Genomic DNA, 19,739 nt, shown 5'->3' on the forward strand with positions numbered 1-19,739 from the left:
GTGCAGCTTTTGAATTATAGTGGCTTTTTCCCCCCATAACCTCCCTCCCACCCGCAACCAACCCATCTCCCGCTCCCTCTCGCATCCGATTCACATCAAGATTCATTTTTAAAAATCTTTATATACAGAAGATCAATTTAGTATAAACTAAGTAAAGATTTCAGTAATTTGCACCCACACAGAAATACAAAGTATAAAGTACTATTTGAATACTAGTTATACTGTTAATTCACATAGTACAACACATTAAGGACTGAGATCCTACATGGGGAATAAGTGCACAGTGACTCCTGTTGTTGATTTAACAATTGACATTCTTATTTATGACGTCAGTAGTCACCCAAGGCTCTTGTCATGAGTTGCCAAGGCTATGGAAGCCTCTAGAATTCACAAACTCTGATCTTATTTAGACAAGGCCATAGTCAAAATAGAAGTTATCTCCTCCCTTCAGAGAAGGGTACCTCCTTCTTTGATGGCCCATTCTTTCTGCTGGGATCTCACTCACAGAGATCTTTCATTTAGGTCATTTTTTGCCAGAGTGTGTTGGCTTTCCATGCCTGAAATACTCTCATGGGCTTTTTAGCTGGATCCAAATGCCTTAAGGGCTGATTCTGAGGCCAGAGTGCTGTTTAGGGCATTTGCCATATTATGAGTCTGCTATGTATCCCACTTCCCATGTTGGATCATTGTCTCCTTTTTAATTATATCAGTTAGTATTAGCAGACACTAGTCTTGTTTATGTGATCCTTTCATCTCTTAATCCTTTTTTTTTAACTTTTATTTAATGAATATAAATTTCCAAAGTACAGCTTATGGATTACAATGGCTTCCCCCTCATAACGTCCCTCCAACCCACAAACCTCCCCTTATCCACTCCCTCTCCCCTTCCATTCACATCAAGATTCATTTTCGATTCTCTTTATATACAGAAGATCAGTTTAGCATACATTAAGATTTCAACAGTTTGCTCCCACACACAAACATAAAGTGAAAAATACTGTTTGAGTACTAGTTATAGCATTAAATCTCAATGTACAGCACACTAAGGACAAAGATCCTACATGAGGAGTAAGTGCACAGTGACTCCTTTTGTTGACTTAACAAATTGACACTCTTGTTTATGGCATCAGTAATCACCCTAGGCTCTTGTCATGAGCTGCCAAGGCTATGGAAGCCCCCTGAGTTCACTGACTCTGATCATATTTAGACAAGGCCATGGTCAAAGTGGAAGTTCTCTCCTCCTTTCAGAGAAAGGTACCTCCTTCTTTGATGACCCATTCTTTCCACTGGGATCTCACTCGCGGAGATCTTTCATTTAGGTTTTTTTTTTCCCCAGAGTGTCTTGGCTTTCCATGCCTGAAATACTCTCATGGGCATTTCAGCCGGATCCGCATGCCTTAAGGGCTGATTATGAGGCCAGAGTGCTGTTAGGACATTCGCCATTCTATGGGTCTGCTGTGTATCTCACTTCCCATGTTGGATCATTCTCTCCCTTTTTGATTCTATCAGCTAGTATTTGCAGACACTATTCTTGTTTATGTGATCCCTTTGGTTCTTAGTCCTATCATTACGATCAATTGTGAACAGAAATTGATCACTGGGACTAGTGAGATGGCATTGGTACATGCCACCTTGATGGGATTGAATTCGAATCCCCTGGTATGTTTCTAACTCTACTGTTTGAGGTAAGTCAGCTTGAGCATGTCCCGAATTGCACATCTCTTCCCCCTCTTATTCCCACTCATATTTAACAGCAAACACTTTTCAGTTAAGTTTCAGCACTTAAGAAGAATTGTGTATTGATTACAGTATTCAACCAAAAGTATTAAGTAGAACAAACAAAAAAAATACTAAGAGGGATAACATATTAAGCTGCTCATCAACAGTCAGGGTGAGGGCTGATCAAGTCACCATTTCTCATAGTGTTCATTTCACTTTAACAGGTTTCCTTTTTGGTGCTCAGTTAGGTGTCACCTATCAAGGAGAACAAGTGGTATTTGTCCAATTGGGATTGGCTTATTTCACTCAACATAATGTTTTCCAAATTCCTAACAGGGATCACTTTTCAGTTAAAATTTAAACACCTAAGAATAATTGTGTGTTAATTACAGAGTTCAACCAATGGTACTAGAACAAAAAAAAATACTAAAATGGATAAAGTATTACACTGTACATCAACCGTGAGGACAAGAGCTGATCAAGTCATGTCGTCTCTTAATCCTAACATTGTGATCAATTATGAACTGAAACTAGTGACTAGTGAGGTGGCATTGGTACATGCCACCTTGATGAGATTGAATTGGAATCCCCTGGCACGTTTCTAACTCTCCCCTTAGGGGTAGGTCTGATTGAGCATGTGCTGAACTGTACACTTCCTCCCTCTCTTATTCCCACTCTTATATTTAACAGGGATCACTTTTCAGTCAAATTTAAACACCTAAAAATAATTGTGTGTTAATTAAAGAGTTCAATCAATGGCTTACATACAGAAATCTACCAACAACAGATGCTGGTGAGGATGTGGGGAAAAAGGGACACTAACCCACTGTTGGTGGGAATGCAAACTGGTAAAACCACTAAGGAAAACAGTTTGGAGATTCCTCAGAAGCCTGAATATAACCCTACCATACAACCCAGCCATCCCTCTCCCTTGGAATTTACCCAAAGGAAATTAAATTGGCAAATAAAAGAGCTGTCTGCACATTAATGTTTATGGCAGCTCAATTCACAATAGTTAAGACATGGAATCAACCTAAATGCCCATCAACAGAAGACTAGATAAAGAAATTACTATGTACTCTATACAATACTATACAGCAGTTAAAAAAAAAAAAGTGAAATCCAGTCATTTGCAACAAAATGGAGGAATCTGGAAAACATCATGCTGAGTAAAATAACCAGTCCCAAAGGGACTAATATCATATGTTCTCCCTGATTGGTGACAACTAACTGAGCACCTAAAAGGAAACCTGTTGAAGTGAAATGGACACTATGAGAAGCAATGACTTGATCAGCCCTTGTCCTGACTGTCGAGGACTCATGATTAACTTGGTTTCCTGTCTCACAGTTTCTGAGCATTTGGTTATAAATACATGAAAGAAATAACTTTTAAGAAATACTAACATCAGAATCATGAGAATGTACATAATTCTCATCTGCGATTTCATACATTTTTTTTAACTTTTATTTAATGAATATAAATTTCCAAAGTACGACTTATGGATTACAATGGCTTCCCCCCCATACTGTCCCTCCCACCCACAACCCTCCCCTTTCCCACTCCCTCTCCCCTTCCATTCACATCAGGATTCATTTTCGATTATCTTAATATACAGAAGATCAGCTTAGTATACATTAAGTAAGGATTTCAACAGTTTGCTCCCACACAGAAACATAAAGTGAAAAATAATAGATGATTTTTTTTAATGATGATGCAGTCAGATCAGACCTATTGTCATGTTTAATCCCAGTGAGAGTCAAGTTGGGAATTGATAATTTCTTTTTTTTTTTTTTTTTTTTTACAGAAGGTCAGTTTAGTATGCATTAAGTAAAGATTTCAACAGTTTGCACCCCCATAGAAACACAAAGTGAAATATATTGTTTGAGTACTCGTTATAGCATTAAATCTCAATGTACAGCACATTAAGGACAGAGATCCTACATGAGGAGTAAGTGCACAGTGACTCCTGTTGTTGACTTTACCAATTGACACTCCTGTCTATGGCATCAGTAATCTCCCTATGCTCCAGTCATGAGTTTCCAAGGCTATGGAAGCCCTCTGAGTTCTCCGACTCTTATCTTGTTTAGACAAGGTCATAGTCAAAGTGGAGGTTCTCTCCTCCCTTCAGAGAAAGGTACCTCCTTCTTTGAAGACCTGTTCTTTCCACTGGGATCTCACTCCCAGAGATCTTTTTGCCAGAGTGTCTTGGCTTTCCATGCCTGAAATACTCTCATGGGCTTTTCAGCCAGATTCGAATGCCTTTAGGGCTGATTCTGAGGCCAGAGTGCTATTTAGGACATCTGCCATTCTATGAGTCCGCTGAGTATCTCACTTCCCATGTTGGATCACTCTCCCCTTTATTTATTCTATCTGTTAGTGTTAGCAGGTACTAGACTTGTTTATGTGCTCCCTTTGACTCTTAGTCCTTTCATTATGATCAATTGTGAACTGAAATTGATCACTTGGACTAGTGAGATGGCATTGGTACATGCCACCTTGATGGGATTGAATTGGAGTCCCCTGGTATGTTTCTAACTCTACCATTTGGGGCAAGTCAGCTTGAGCATGTCCCAAATTGTACATCTCTTCCCTCTCTTATTCCCACTCTTATGTTTAACAGGGGTCACATATCAGTTAATTTTCAACACTTAAGAATAACTGTGTGATAATTACAGAATTAAACCAGTCATATTAAGTAGAACAGACAAAAAAAATTACTAAGAGGGATAATGTATTAAGTTGTTCATTAACAGTCAGGGCTATGCTGATCAAGTCACCATTTCTCATAGTGTCCATTTCACTTCAACAGGTTTCCTTTTTGGTGTTCAGTCAGTTGTCACCGATCAGGGAGAACATATGGTATTTTTAGAGCACTTATTTCTAGAATGTTAGCTCTTCACCAAAGGTTTTCCACAGCAAATAATTAAAATCCTCTCTGAGTATAAAGATCTATAAAATAAGTACCAAAGCCTAAGCCCAGTGAGCTTCCTTCTGCATTTTCTAAGATTCCTGCACTTCAGCACATGTCTCATTCAAGATTGGCCCATTCAATAAAGGACCTTTGAAAGACACAAAAGTCTACTGGAGAGAGGGAAATATATAATGATGGTGGTTACTCAGCTGTGTACATTTGTCCAAGCACATCCAGCAGTGCTTTCTTAAAAAGTGAATTTTGTTATTTACAAGTTATACATCAGAAAAGCTCACTCAATAGCACAACTCTGGAAGACACAAGATCCCACAGGCAATAGTGATTTCCATTAATGCCTGAATGCCTTTTACTGAGTCGCTCCCCAGAATATGATACCAGCTAACATTTTAAGTATTTCACTTTGTGTGAGATAATGGTCTAAGTGATTTATACAGCTTACTTCCTTTAATCCTCACAGTTCCTCTCCGACTTTGGAGCTGTGTCTTAGATATCACAGATACGGAAACTGAGTCTCAAGAAAGCCCCATAACTTGACAAAGTCACATAGCTAGTAAATATCGAAACCAGGTTCTCTTTCCTTGAGAATATATTGCTTCGAAGTGCTGTTTGAGGTGCTTCACTCACCTCATTGATGTAAAGGTGTATGTTTACAGGATGAGCTAAGGAAAAATGAGGTTTTACAAGGCCTTGATTGACCTTTCACATGATAGGCTTTTTACATTTTTTATCATATTGCAGTGGTAAGCCATTGAAGAATCAAAATAAAAATATGAGGTGATCAGATTCACTTTTGGAGTTGTGGCAGGTGGATTAGGCATGGTGGCCCAACACTGCAGACTCCTATAGTAATTCAGATAACAAGAGCCTGAACTGAAGTGCTCATTTTGGAAAGGAGAGGAGAACAAATAGTGAGCTAATTCTGCATTGGCCTGAGCTGAAATATCTCAGCAGATGTATTGAAGGTAAGATAGAGGTGAAGATCATTTTTTGTCCATCTGTCCTAAATTGAATGACAAAGGGCAGTGACTCTTCTACATGTTTGCCTACAGGCTTTAACTAATCCTAAATTAGAAGACCACAGATTGGCATCTCCTGGCATTTTGCATCTCTTCTTGAACTCTCATCCAGATCAGTATTCCCATTATTCCCCCAAATAAGAATCTTAGATTTGTTTGTTGATTTTTAGTTTCAGAAGAGGTTTATTATTTATTTCTTTATTTCTAAATATGAATAAGACAAGCAAATTTTGAAGTATCAATGAGAAGGATTATATTGAAAGGTTGAAGTATATTTCAATAAGATAGAAAAAGAAGAAAAACACAGAGTGAAATATATTTGAATAATAAGGAAAAGTAGTAACAGTATAAGTTCCTACAATATCTCTCTCTCTCAAAAAAAAAAAAAAAAAGGAAAAAGCAGAAAGTTGATGTTAGAATGCTGGATACTTCTAATGTAAATGAAAGCAAGAGATACCACCACAGATATAAATCAAGTTGGGAATTTGGACAATAGGAAATTGTCCAATTGATGGGATGCCCATTCGATGAGTTATTTTACACTGATATAAGGTAATCTATTAAGGAATGGTAGGTAGAATTTTCAGGTTTGAAATGATGGCTGGAACTTGATTACTGTATTGAAACTTCATCTTTTTACCTGGCAAATCATATCAGAATCTGCAAATATATATTTAAATAATAGTAAAATATAAAGATTTCTAAAAATTAGGGTCAGAAGAACAAAAACAACATAAATTCAAGCCACAAAGCCTGAACTTCAGATGTAGCTTTAAATTTCATGACAGCCCAAAAAAGAGTAAGATTCAGATTCTAATAAATTGCTTATTGATTTTACTGATTTTTAAATTGCATACATTTCTAAAAATAACTTATTTTTAGAGTAAGTATATTTAAATATTTAAATTTTAAAGTGTATTTAAAATTTAAATATTCTGTTTTTACACATAAATGTAAAAATAATTTAGAAAGTTTCACTAATACTCTGCACCCACTTTGACCTTTCATTAACATCTTTTTTAAAAATTTTGTTTATTTGAGAGAGTTACAGACTGAGAGAGGGAGAGACAGAGAAAGGTTTTCCATCTTCTGGTTCACTCCCCAAGTGGCCACATGGCTGGAGCTTGGCGGATCCAAAGCCAGGAGCCACGAGCTTCTTCCAGGTCTCCCACATGGGTGCAGGGGTTCAAATACTTGGGCCATCTTCCACTGCTTTCCCAAGCCATAAGCAGAAAGCTTGATCTGAAGAAGAGCTGCCAGGACACAAACCGAACCAGCACCCCTATGGATTGCTAACATCACAGGCAGAGGCTTAGCCTACTACACCACAGCGCCAGCCCATTATTAATATCTTACATATATGATTTATTTGCCACAACTAGTAAACCAACAGCGACACATTGTTAACAGAAATTCATACTTTTTTAGAATTTGCTCATTTTTCCTAAAGATTTAATGCTACTGTCTTTTTGTTGTTCCAGGTATACCGTGTAAAGTTGTTGTGGCTCCATGGGCTCCTTTAGGCTAAGACAGCTTTGCATACTTTCCATGTTTTTGATGACCTGACAATTTTTAGCAGTACTGTTAGGTATTTTGTAGAATGTCCTTTAGTTTGGATTTATCTGACATTAGGAGATTTGTCTATTATTCATTTAGGATGTATATTGTAAATATTTTCTTAAAAGATGTGTCTTTAAAAAAAATTCTTACATCAGTTAATAGTATGAATTGCAACAGTAGTTAAAGCTCCTCTATACTGCATGTTTCTAACTCTTAGAAACTTCACGTCTTCGTCTGTGAGATAAAAAATTGGAACTATTCTGGTTTGTCCTCACCTCCCCATCACCTTCATTAGTGCTTTTGATGACCTAATGGAAAGCCCAAGACTGACCTCCAGTGGCAACCCATGCTGTGCTTCACAAATTAAAAGCCTGCTTGGTGACTTGTGATGAACTGGAGCAATGACATAATTTTTAAAAAGTGTTGTTATTTGCAGACAGACATTTGCAACTTTATTCAGTATTTGTTTATATTTAATGGAAAGTCTCCATTTCCAGAAGTCATCCAAAAATACGTTTCACTGTTGTCCTGAAATCTGAGCCATGGGGCCAGGGTTGGGGCAAGGGGAGGGAGTAGTATAAACTCTCTCTAATCTATAGATAAATCTGATTTGTAATATAATTATTTCATAAATTTTTCTTCTTACAGATTGCCTTCCAATATTTTAGAGGAGTTTCTAACAGCCATTAATTTTAGTTCTCCTAAAACATTTTCTGAAGTTATCCTCCCATCTTCCAACATTTTTCCTCAGGCATATCTTTCCTATGAGCCGTATTCACATAATTCTAAAAGATTTCCCTCCCAATTGTTTTTTTAAAGAATACAAATTATAAATACAAAATTAGGTTCAATGCCTTGAAAATGGCCAGTGCAAGTAAGAGACCTTGAAGTTGAAACTTCTTTCATATTATAATAAATCCCCCTCAACCACTCTCAGTTGAAGACTGGCATATCACTGAAATTGACAAGTCACATCCTATCTTTTATCCTCTGAGTTTGTTTTGTTTGATTTGAGGGAGAGGGGCGGGGGCAGGGGGAAGGGGAGGGAGAGGAAGAGTGAGAGCTTCCAGCTACTAGTTTACTTCCCAGATGCGCTCAGTGGCAAGGATTGAGACGCCAAAGTCGGGAACTCAGTCGCAGTCTCCCATGTGGGTGGCAGGAACCCAATCATTTGAGCCAACATCTACTGCCTACCAGGGTGCAAATTAACAGGAAGCTGGAATTGGGAGTGTAGCCAGGACTTGACGCCAGGCACTCAAGTGTGTAGTACAAGCATTGCAACTGGTATCTTAACTACAAGGCCAAACACCCACCCCCTATTCACAGCATTTATGGACCCATGCTTATGTTGAACCTACCCAGATATGCCAAGATAATCTCTTTCAAGACAATCTGTGTTGTTCTAGCAACTAAGTTGTGGTAACTTCAATCATTGCTGCAAAGTCTCTCTGGTCATGCAATTCTGGAGATTAGCATGTGAATATTTTCAGGGGACAATTGTTCTGCGCATGCAATCACAAGGGAACCTGATGTCTGTCTTCCTTCTTCTTGATACTAACGGCCGTATTATAGTCTTTCTGATGTGAAAAGCCAGCAGTGAGCTACAAAATTCACATGATGCTAGGCATCTTGTCCATTGAGAAATAAACAAATGAGAAAACCCTTAAGTTTGTTAGGCGAAGCCATGGTACATATGTGAAATGCTCGATTGTGAATTTCAGAGTAACCATGATTTTTCAGCCACTCTTTCAAATACAAATGGTTTCCATAAAAAAAAATAAGCTATTATAGCTGGCAGTGCAGTTACACATCTGTTTTTCCTCAAGACAACTATCATTCTTTGGTGTGCAGAGAATGCACTTTGTGTATACTTCCTATTGTATTACACTGAGTATTTAAAAGATCTTTATTGAAGAATCAGAACTTGATAAAATGAATAATTTTTATTGTTTCACTAGCAATATTCTTAAATGAAGTTTTTTTTTTAACTGCAAGTGACTGGTTGAGAAAGGTACAGTCAAAAATAACTCCATTAGATACTGCTGCCTAGATTTCATGCTAAAGCATTAACCATTGTTAAGTGCACCACCAGTGTAAATGTCATTGTGGTTAAAAGGACAAATGATGTCTCAATATTATGAAATTAGTTTTTATCCTAAGTAGTTCTTGGTAGGATCTCTAGAACCTCAAAGTATCCTTGGACCATGCTGTGAGAAATGGTAAAAACACTGCACTTTCTGTCCCTGTTTCTCTCTTTCACAAAATGATATTTCCCAGAAATGTTAAGATTAATGAAGAGTCATTTGTCATTTTGGGCAGAAGCAAATATATTTTTTGTTATTTTGGACAGTGCTGTTGTTTTGATCTTATTTGAACTGTCTTTAACAGTTTCATAACATAAAGAAATTGAGAAAGTCAATAATCTTCACACTCATTTTAGAATGAGGCAACATTAGAAGTTAATTTTTATTTGTCTAATGTTCAACAGTAAATTTGCTGAAAATGGTAAGCAGGAAATCAAGCCTTTACTGGGCTTCTTTAGTGAAAATCTGTGAAGCGTCATGATGCCTCAGACAAAGTTCAGAGTGTAGGCTTTATTTTCTGTCACATTGAATAATCTTCAAGGCTTCACAGATGATTATAGAAAAACTGTTAGAGTTGAGAAATTAGATTTGAATTATACTGACATTCTAACATTCTCAAGTTAAATTCCCTTAAGCAGTTTTCTATGAGAAATGAATTTATTTGAACAGCTTGAAGAAATATTTTAAGAATGAGATGTGCATTTATTTATAAAACCTCTTATTGCTACAAATAAACTGAATTAGTTATATAAAAGTTTGAAAGTGAACTTAAAATTCTCGGGAGTGGCATATTGTCAGTGGTGGTGAGGATGATGATGACAGCAACACTGAGGAGAGTAGTGGATGATATTCTTGACTGCTCACCATGTGCCGAGTATTTGTTGTGTTATCACACATTATTTCACTTAATTCTCAAATAACTATGTTAGAATTAACAGATCTTGGGGCCGGTGTTGAGGTTTAGCGAGTTAAGCTGCAGCCTGTGATGCCGACATCCCACATAGGCACTGGTTCAAGACCTGGCTGCTCCACTTCTGATCCAGCTCACTGCTAATGTATCTGGCTAAGCAGCGGAAGGTGGCACAGTTACTTGGGCCCCTGCCACCAACTTGGGAGACCTGGGTTTGGCCTGGTGTAGCCGAGGCTGTTGTGGCTATTTGGGGAGTAAACCAATGGACGGAAGATCTCTGTCTCTGTTTTACCTCTCTCTCTCTGTGTAACTCTGCCTTTCAAATAAATAAATCTTTTTTAAAAAGGAAGAAACAGGGCCAGCACTGTGGTGTAGTAGGTAAAGTCACTACCCAAAGCACCAGCATCCCATATGGGCGCCGGTTCAAGTCCTGGCTGCTTTAATTCTGATCAAGCTCTCTGCTGTGGCCTGGGAAAGGAGTACAAGATGGCCCAAGTCCTTGGACCCCTGCATCCATGTGGGAGACCCAGAAGAAGCTCCTGGCTTCTGATCGGCACAGCTCCAGCTGTTGCAGCCATCTGGGGAATGAATGAGCAGATGGAAGACCTCTCTCTTTCTCTGCCTCTGCCTCTCTGTAATTCTTCCTTCAAATAAATAAATAAATTTTTTAAAAAAAGGAAAAACAAATAGATGATCTTACTAAGAATAAATTGACCAAAAAAAAAAAAAAAAGAAGAAGAAAAAGAAAAAAAAACCTGAAGCTTTCAGTATGGTAATCATGGACATTTTTACTGTAAGAATAATTTCACTGCCCTAATACAGCGTTTTCACCCTCTATGCAGTCATCTAGTTACCTAGTTGTGGATGTTTTGTTTTTCCTTTCTTCATCAGTTTGTTCAATCTAACTATAATTTATGTATCAACAATGGTAAAATAGATGGGTAAGTCTCTTTGCCTTTCTGTAAACTTTAAAGCATTTTCTTCATTCCAGAAATAATGTTCTCAGAGAATGAGTATTGTGGAACTTTCCCATAAAATGTACAGATGGAGGATAAAAAGCAACATCTAAAATTTTAGGACCCTTTTGAGGACTTGAAATGATAAAGCTGATGATGGTGGTGACAATCACTTATTGTATACTTACTAAATTCAGTAATGAGTATTATCTCAGTTTTCTCTATTGCTCCCTTTAGCAGTAAAAGAAACTGGGGCACAGAGATTCCAGCTGTTTTCTAGAGATTGTATAATCAGTAAGTGTTGTGGCCCTGATTCCAATCTAGATTATACGTTTGCCATTAACACTAGCAATCTGGATTCTTGATACTAGCTTTACCACTTACTAATCATGTCTTTGCGCAGTTTTCTCTTTTTTTAAGATTTATTTTATTTATTTGAAAGGCTGAGTTACAGAGAGAAAGGGAGAGACAGATCTTCCATCTGCTGGTTCATTCCCCAAATGCCTTCAGTGGCCAGGGCTGGGTGAGACCTAAGCCAGGAGCCTGGAACTCCACATGGGTCCCCTACATGGGCCATCTTCCACTGAATTCCCAGGCACATTAGTAGGGAGCTGGATTGGAAGTGGAGCAAAAAAAAAAAAAAAAAAAAAAGAAGAGCAGCTGGGACTTGAAGCAGTGCTCATATGGGATGCCAGCAGTCCCACTGTGCCACAACATCAACCCCCGCAATTTTCTTGAACTTTAAACTTCAGTTGGCTCATCTATAAAATGGAAGTAAGAGTACCAGTTCTTAACATTTTTTTTAACATTTCATTGGGCATAGATTCCTGTATGGCTTGTTGTGGGCATAACTAAGAAAGCAAACCGTTCATCACAATTTGTGGCACACAGAAATAAATGCTCAGTAAATGACAATGGCTATGGAGATGATAGTATCAAAGTAAAGACTCTGGGTGCCTTGTTCCTAGCCAATTGGCCCCTATTCCGCATTACCAAATATTCTTCTGACTCTACCTTCCATCTCATTTTAAGCCAAATTATACACAGCAGCCAGAATAATTATTCTAAAGTTAATTCAGTGTGATACAGTTTTTTATTTTAAAAAAAATTTCTGCAGTGATTTCTTTATGTCCTAGTGAGCATGTAAGAATTGGACCTGCTATGTGGGCTCCAGTTTATCTTTCTTGCTCCATGTTTTCTCCATAGTTCCTACTTGGTATAGGGGTAGAGTTGTGTGGAAATGTTTTAAATTTTCAGCGTCAATAAAGGTCTACAACCAGCATTCAGGGGTGGGGGAAGGAGGGGGACAGGAAGATCCAGGTTCTTCCATGAGTGGGATAATCTCTGCCATGAATTGTTTTGCCTAAATATGGGTAGTCAGCTTGTTCAGTCTCCTGCTCCCTGGATATCCTCCCTATATCCACACCATTATTTCTTTACTTTTGCTGTTGTTTGAACATTTCTGCCTCTCATCCTAAATCTCCTTGTCATCTTGTCTAGCCTTCAAAGCCGAGCTTGAGCTATCACTTAAATTCCCACATTTCTTCCGTATCTCCCTGAACTATCATTGTTCCTTCTTTTTTTTAAACTCCTTAATATATTTACCCTTTATACCTGCCTATGAATTGTTTTCATGAAGAAGATAATTTACTATCCTTCAACCTTTTTTTAATGACCAAAATCTGATTCAATTTTGAGCATCTTAAAATGCATATAGTGTTTTTTAAAGATTTATTTTAAGCCGGCCCCGCGGCTCACTAGGCTAATCCTCCACCTTGTGGTGCCGGCACACCGGGTTCTAGTCCCGGTCGGGGCGCCGGATTCTGTCCCGGTTGCCCCTCTTCCAGGCCAGCTCTCTGCTGAGGCCAGGGAGTGCAGTGGAGGATGGCCCAAGTCCTTGGGCCCTGCACCCCATGGGAGACCAGGAGAAGCACCTGGCTCCTGCCTTCGGATCAGCGCGGTGTGCCAGCCACAGCGTGCCGGCCACAGCGGCCATTGGAGGGTGAACCAACGGCAAAGGAAGACCTTTCTCTCTGTCTCTCTCACTGTCCACTCTGCCTGTCAAAAAAAAAAATTATTTTTATTTTATTTGAAATAAAAGATTTATTTATTTGAAATAAGAGTCAAGGCCAGCGCTCGATGCAGTAGGTTAGTACTCCGCCTGTGGCGCTGGCATCCCGTATGAGCACCGGTTCTAGTCCTGTCTGCCTCTCTTCCAATCCAGCTCTCTGCTGTGGACAGGGAAAGCAGTAGATGATAGCCGAAGTCTTTGGACCCCTGCACCCACATGGGAAACCAGGAAGAAGCACCTGGCTCCTGCTTCAGATTTGAGCAGCTTCAGCCATTGTAGCCCTTTCTGGAGTGAACCAACAGAAGGAAGACCTTTCTCTCTGTCTCTCCCTCTTACTGTCTATAACTCCACCTCTCAAATAAATAAATAAAATCTCCAAAAAAAAAAAAAAAAAAAAAAAAAAGGACATGGCTGGCACTGTGGTGCAGCGGGTTAACACCTTGGCCTGAAGCGCCTGCATCCCTTATGGGTGCCGGTTCGAAACCCTGCTTCTCCACTTCCGAGCCAGCTCTCTGCTATGGCCTGGGAAAACAGTAGAGGATGGCCCAAGTCCTAGGATCCCTGCACCCACATGGGAGACCAGGAAGAAGCTCCTGGCTCCTGGCTTTGGATCCGCATAGCTCCAGCCGTTGCTGCCAATTGGGGAGTGAACCATCAGATGGAAGACCTCTCTCTCTCTGCCTCCCCTCTCTGTGTAACTCTGACTTGCAAAAAAATAAATAAATCTTTAAAAAAAAAAGTTACAGAGAGAGACAGAGTGGGGGGGGGGGTGTCTTCCATCCGCTGGTTCACTCCCCAGATGGCCGCAACAGCCGGAGCTGCACCGATCTGAAGCCAGAAGCCAGGAGTTTCTTCCTGATCTCCCATGTGGGTGCAGGGGCCCAAGGACTTGGGCCATCTTCCACTGCTTTCCCAGGCCATAGCAGAGAGCTGGATCGGAAGAGGAGCAGCCAGGACTAGAACTGGCACCCATAGGGGATGCTGGCATTTCAGGCCAGGGCTCTAACCCGCTGCGCCACAAATCTGGCCCCAAAATGCATATAGTGTTAAACTTCGTAGATATTTTTGGAGGCTGGAGACCTCATTTTAAATTATTTGAGCATCAGCACTATGAATTATTTTTCTCAATGCTGGCTGGTGCCTCACATAGTGCCAGACCTATATATAATCAGTAAGAAATTCATGTTATGTAAATTAATCTTAAAAGACCAAAAGTTTTCTGAGGACAACTAAAGCAATCCTTATTTATTTATTTACATTCTTATTTTTCTATCCACTGAATCCATTCAAAAAGGCAGTGAAAAAAGTGGTAGGTGCAGCATCTTTAACTTCACTCTATATGTCATTAAGTAGCATTTCTTTTATGTGGTAGGTGCTTAATGTATTTTTTTATGTGGGCCTTTTAGTATTCTGCAGCATCAGGGAAAAATGAAATGTTTTCATGTCTTCATATTGTGTGGTGATAAAGTATCAGACATTAAAACACCTCAGGACCCAAGTGATTATATAAATATTAAAAGTAAGTAATAATAACAGAATTACAAAGGAGTGAATGCTCCAACATGGGAAGCAGTCCACCCAGAACTTAGAGAATGACAATCGCTTTATATAGCAGTCTGACCTCAGAATCTGCCCTTAAGGCATTCTGGGCTGGCTGAAAAGCCCACTAAGAGCATTTCAGGCATGGAAAACCAAGACCCAGTTGCAAAAAGTGTCCTACATGAAGGACTGCAGGGGGTGAGACCCCAGTGAAAAGAAGTCATGAAAGAAGGACATACTTTTCTCTGAAGAGAGGAGAGAATTTCCACTTTGCTTATGACCTTGTCTAAATACTGTCGGAGTTTCTGGATTCAAAAGGCTTCCATAGCCAAGGCAGCTCATGTCAAGAGCCTCGGATGATCACTGATGTTATATGTGAGAGTATATGGGAACTCTTAGTACTTACTTACTTTTGATTCCTCAAATATACAAGCAAAATTAACAGAATCCAGTTGGTAGGTAGACTTAGGGAATAGTTGTAGTCTGTGCACACTAATGTGATCTCACTATAGAAAAATAACTTTATTAAAAGTCTTTTAAGTTCTTTATAAAAAATCTATCAGTATGAGCAGGAACTCTCATGGGCTACAGTGATTGTTTAAAATATTTATTTATTTATTCAAAAGGCAAAATTACAGGGGAGGGGAGTCTCCCATCTACTGGTTCACTCCCCAGATGGCTACAACAGCCAGGGTTGGGCCAAGCCAAGACAATTAGTAGGGGACTGGATGGGAAGTTGAGCAACCAGGACTTGAATGGGTGCCTATATGGCATGCTGGTGTCACAAGTGGTAGCTTTATCTGCTGTAGCACAACCTGGTCCTGGCTATAGTAATTTTTTTGAAAGCTTTTATTTAATAAATATAAATTTCATAGGTACAGCTTTTGGATTATAGCAGTTCTTCCCCTCATACCCTCTCTCCCACTCCCAAACCATCCCAACTCTTACTCCCTCTCCCATCCCATTCTTCATTAAGATTAATTTTTAATTATCTTTATATACAGAAGATTTCAACAGTTTGCACTAACACAAAGTATAAAGTACTATTTGAAGACTAGTTTTACCGTTAATTCTCTTAGTACAACTCATTAAGGACAGAGGTCCTATCTGGGGAGCAAGTGCACAGTGACTCCTGTTGTTGATTTAACAATTGACACTGTTACTTATGATTTCAGTGATCACCTGAGGCTCTAGTCACGAGCTGCCAAGGCTATGGAAGCCTCTAGAATTCACAGACTCTGACCTTTTAAGACAGGGCCATAAGCAAAGTAGAAGTGTAAGTTCTTTCCTCCCTTCAGAGAGAGGTACCTCCTCCTTTGGTGGTCCCTTCTTTCCACTGGGATCTCACTCACAGAGATCTTTCATATAGGTCATTTTTTGCCACAGTGTCTTGGTTTTCCATGCCTGAAATACTCTCATGGGCTTTTTAGCCAGCTCCGAATGCCTTAAGTGCTGATTCTGAGGCCAGAATGCTGTTTAGGGTATTTGTCATTCTATGAGTCTGCTGTGTGGCATACTTCCCATGTTGGATCATTTTCTCCTTTTTAATTCTATCAATTATTACTAGCAGACACTTGATCTTATTTATGTGATCCTTTTGACACTTATTCCTATCTTTATGATCAGTTATAACTAGTAAGATGGCATTGAAAACCTGCCAACTTAATGGGATTTGGAGTCCCATGGCAAGTTTTTAGCTTTACCCTTATGGGTAAGTCTCCTCCCTCTCTTATTCTCACTCTTATTTTTAACAGGGATCAATTTTTTTTTATTTGACAGGTAGAGATATAGATAGTGAGAGAGAGAGACAGAGAGAAAGGTCTTCCTTCTGCTGGTTCACCCTCCAAATGGCTGCCACGGCTCGCACTGCGCAATTCGAAGCCAAGAGCCAGGTACTTCTTCCTGGTCTCCCATGCAGGTGCAAGGCCCATGGACTTGGGTCATCCTCCACTGCCTTCCCGGGCCAGAGCAGAGAGCTGGACTGGAAGAGGAGCAACCAGGACTAGAACCTGCCACCCATATGGGATGCCAGTGCCTCAGGCGGAGGATTAACCAAGTGAGCCACGGCGCCAGCCCCGGGGATCAATTTTCAATTGGATTTAAACACTTAAGAATAATTCTGTGTTAAGTAAAGAGTTCAACCAATGGTTAAGTAGAAGAAAAATACTAAAAAGAATAAAATAGTAAGCTGTTCCTCGACAGTCAGGACAGGGCTGATCAAGTCATTGTTTCTCATAGTGTCCATTTCAGTTCCACAGGATTCCTTTTAGGTGCTTAGTTGTCACTGATCAGGGAGAACATATGATATTTGTCCCTTTGGTCTGGCTTATTTTACTCAGCACGATGTTTTCCAGATTCCTCCATTTTGTTGCAAATGACCAGATTTCATTTTTTTTTTACTGCTGTGTAGTGTTTCATAGAGTACATATCCCATAATTTCTTTATCCTGTCTTCCTTTGATGGGCATTTAGGTTGATTCCATGTCTTAGCTATTGTGGATTGAGCTGCAATAAACATGAGGGTGCAGATAGCTCTTTTATTTGCCAATTTAATTTCCCTTGGGTAAATTCAGAGGAGTGTGATGGCTGGGTCGTATGGTAGGGCTATATTCAGATTTCTGAAGTATCTCCAGACTGTCTCCCTTAGTGTCTTTACCAGTTTGCATTCCCTCTAACAGTGGATTAGTGTGCCCTTTGCCCCACATCCTCATCAGCATCTCTTGTTTGTTGATTTCTGTATGAATGGCTACAGTAATTTTAACCTGAGGGTTCTATGGGAATTTAGATGTGATCTAATATAGAAATAGTTGTGCATTATTAATTTTAAACAGAACTTTAGGCCGGCGCCGCGGCTCACTAGGGTAATCCTCCTCCTTGCGGCGCCGGCACACCGGGTTCTAGTCCCGGTTGCCCCTCTTCCAGGCCAGCTCTCTGTGTGGCCAGGGAGTGTAGTGGAGGATGGCCCAAGTGCTTGGGCCCTGCACCCATGGGAGACCAGGAGAAGTACCTGGCTCCTGCCATCGGATCAGCGCGGTGCGCCGGCCTCAGCGTGCCGGCCGCAGCGGCCATTGGAGGGTGAACCAACGGCAAAAAGGAAGACCTTTCTCTCTGTCTCCCTTTCTCACTGTCTACTCTGCCTGTGGGGGTGGGGGGGAACAGAACTTTATGCTTCCATTATTTGAACTAAATGAAAGTTTGTTTCATATTGAAGTGGCAATATGTGAACAAAAAGGTAGATATATTTTGCCAGGTTTCATATTAAAAATCTACTTGCCAAAATCAGTATCAGGAAGTTTTCTGTTGTTTCAATGTAATGCTCATATTATTATTGTTAATATTATGAGTCATGTTCTAAATGAAACTGCAGCATAGTTCAAAAAACATAGGATGGTTCAAAAAGCTAAGTTCAGTTCATGGCACTACAACTCTGAAAGGTATGCAAATCATTTGATTTCTCTGAGCCCATCTCCTAATCTATAAATTTGTGATAGTACTCTAATTCTTAATCTTATTATGAGGGCTAGATTAAATTATGTTAACCCTCCTCAAAAGTATTAGTAGTTATCAGTGCTTGAATTTCCAACTGTAGATCATAAGGTTTTTTTTAATTATACCTTCTATAAAGCAAACTATATATTTGAATATGTATTAGTTTATAATAGATCATATTCTAAGTTTCTTTTCTGTTTTTGACAAATCTAAACTAAATAGAAACTTGAACACTTAGATATTCTAGAAATAAATCTAAACTTACATTAAGAGACATTTCTCTAAAATTTGCTTTGCCACTAACAATAGTATCTTGGTGAAGTCAGTTTAGCTCTCTGGCCATATTCCCTGCTATGTGAAGTAAACTAGAGGAGGAGGAGCTGTTATATGTGTATTTTAAGACCACTGTCATTTCGAAAATTCAGTGATTATTTTTGACATATTATCAGTCTAACAATTCATTCAAAAGCCCTACTTCCTTCCAGTTGTTTATTATTTGATACATATATGTGCATAATTGTGTGTGTGTGTGATAGGATGTTTAAAAACTTGTGTGACCATGATAATCAGCAGGAGTATTCATTAAAGCCAGTTTAAAATCTCCTTGTGAAATTCTGATTCAGTAGGCTGGAAGTAGCCTCAGGAATCAGTGGTTCAATAAGGATTTTTATCATGCACCGATTTTAGAACTACTGTATTCTTTTACTGTGCTTTATCTGAAAGTTACTTTGGACTTTTCTACTCTTTTTAGGAGTGGCTTTCTCAGGTTCATTAGCAGAGAGCTGTATCCAGAAATGGCGTAGCTGGGACTTGAACCCACACTCCAATATGGGATGCCAGCATCACAGGTGGCAGCTCAACCGGATGCTCCATAATGCAAGCGCCCAAAAAAGAAGTTCTGTTTTTAAAAACTTATTTGAAAGGCAGGGAGACAGAGTCAGACAGACAAAGGTCTCCCATCTGCTAGTTTATTTCCCAGATGCCTGCAACAGCCAGAACTGGGCAAGGACGAAGTTAGTAACCATGAACTCAGTCTCGGTCTTGGGTTGGTAGTAGGGACCCACTGAATCATCACCACGGCCTCCCAGAGTGCACATTAGCATCAGCCTAGAATCAGGAGCAGAGCCGGGCCTCAAACACAGGCACTGAATGGGATGTGGGCATTCCAAGTAGCGTCTTAAATGCCACCACAGATGCCTGCCCCTTTCCACTCACTATTTGAAGTTTGTACAGTAATTGAAAAAATAAAAATTTGATAACAAAAGTGGAGCAAGTTTGGAGTCAAGAATTGCATATTTCCTATATCTCAAATAAAATTGCTTACTTTTTTGAATCAATATTTAAGCCTAAAAATGTAGAATGGGTGTATAAAACTTACACAAGAAATATTGCTTTTAAATAATAAGACATTCACTTTTTAAACACATAACTTGCTTTGGATAGAGTTTGCTGTAACTCCTGTA

General features: G+C 39.4%; 1 protein-coding gene across 14 annotated transcripts in view; it reads left to right on the forward strand.

Moving 5' to 3' along the window:
* Nucleotides 1-19,739, forward strand: part of VPS13B (vacuolar protein sorting 13 homolog B) — a 778,478-nt gene that overhangs the window by 498,875 nt on the left and 259,864 nt on the right. The window lies entirely within an intron of this gene.

The sequence above is a fragment of the Oryctolagus cuniculus genome, chromosome 6, assembly GCF_964237555.1.
Source record: "Oryctolagus cuniculus chromosome 6, mOryCun1.1, whole genome shotgun sequence".
Taxonomy (NCBI): domain Eukaryota; kingdom Metazoa; phylum Chordata; class Mammalia; order Lagomorpha; family Leporidae; genus Oryctolagus; species Oryctolagus cuniculus.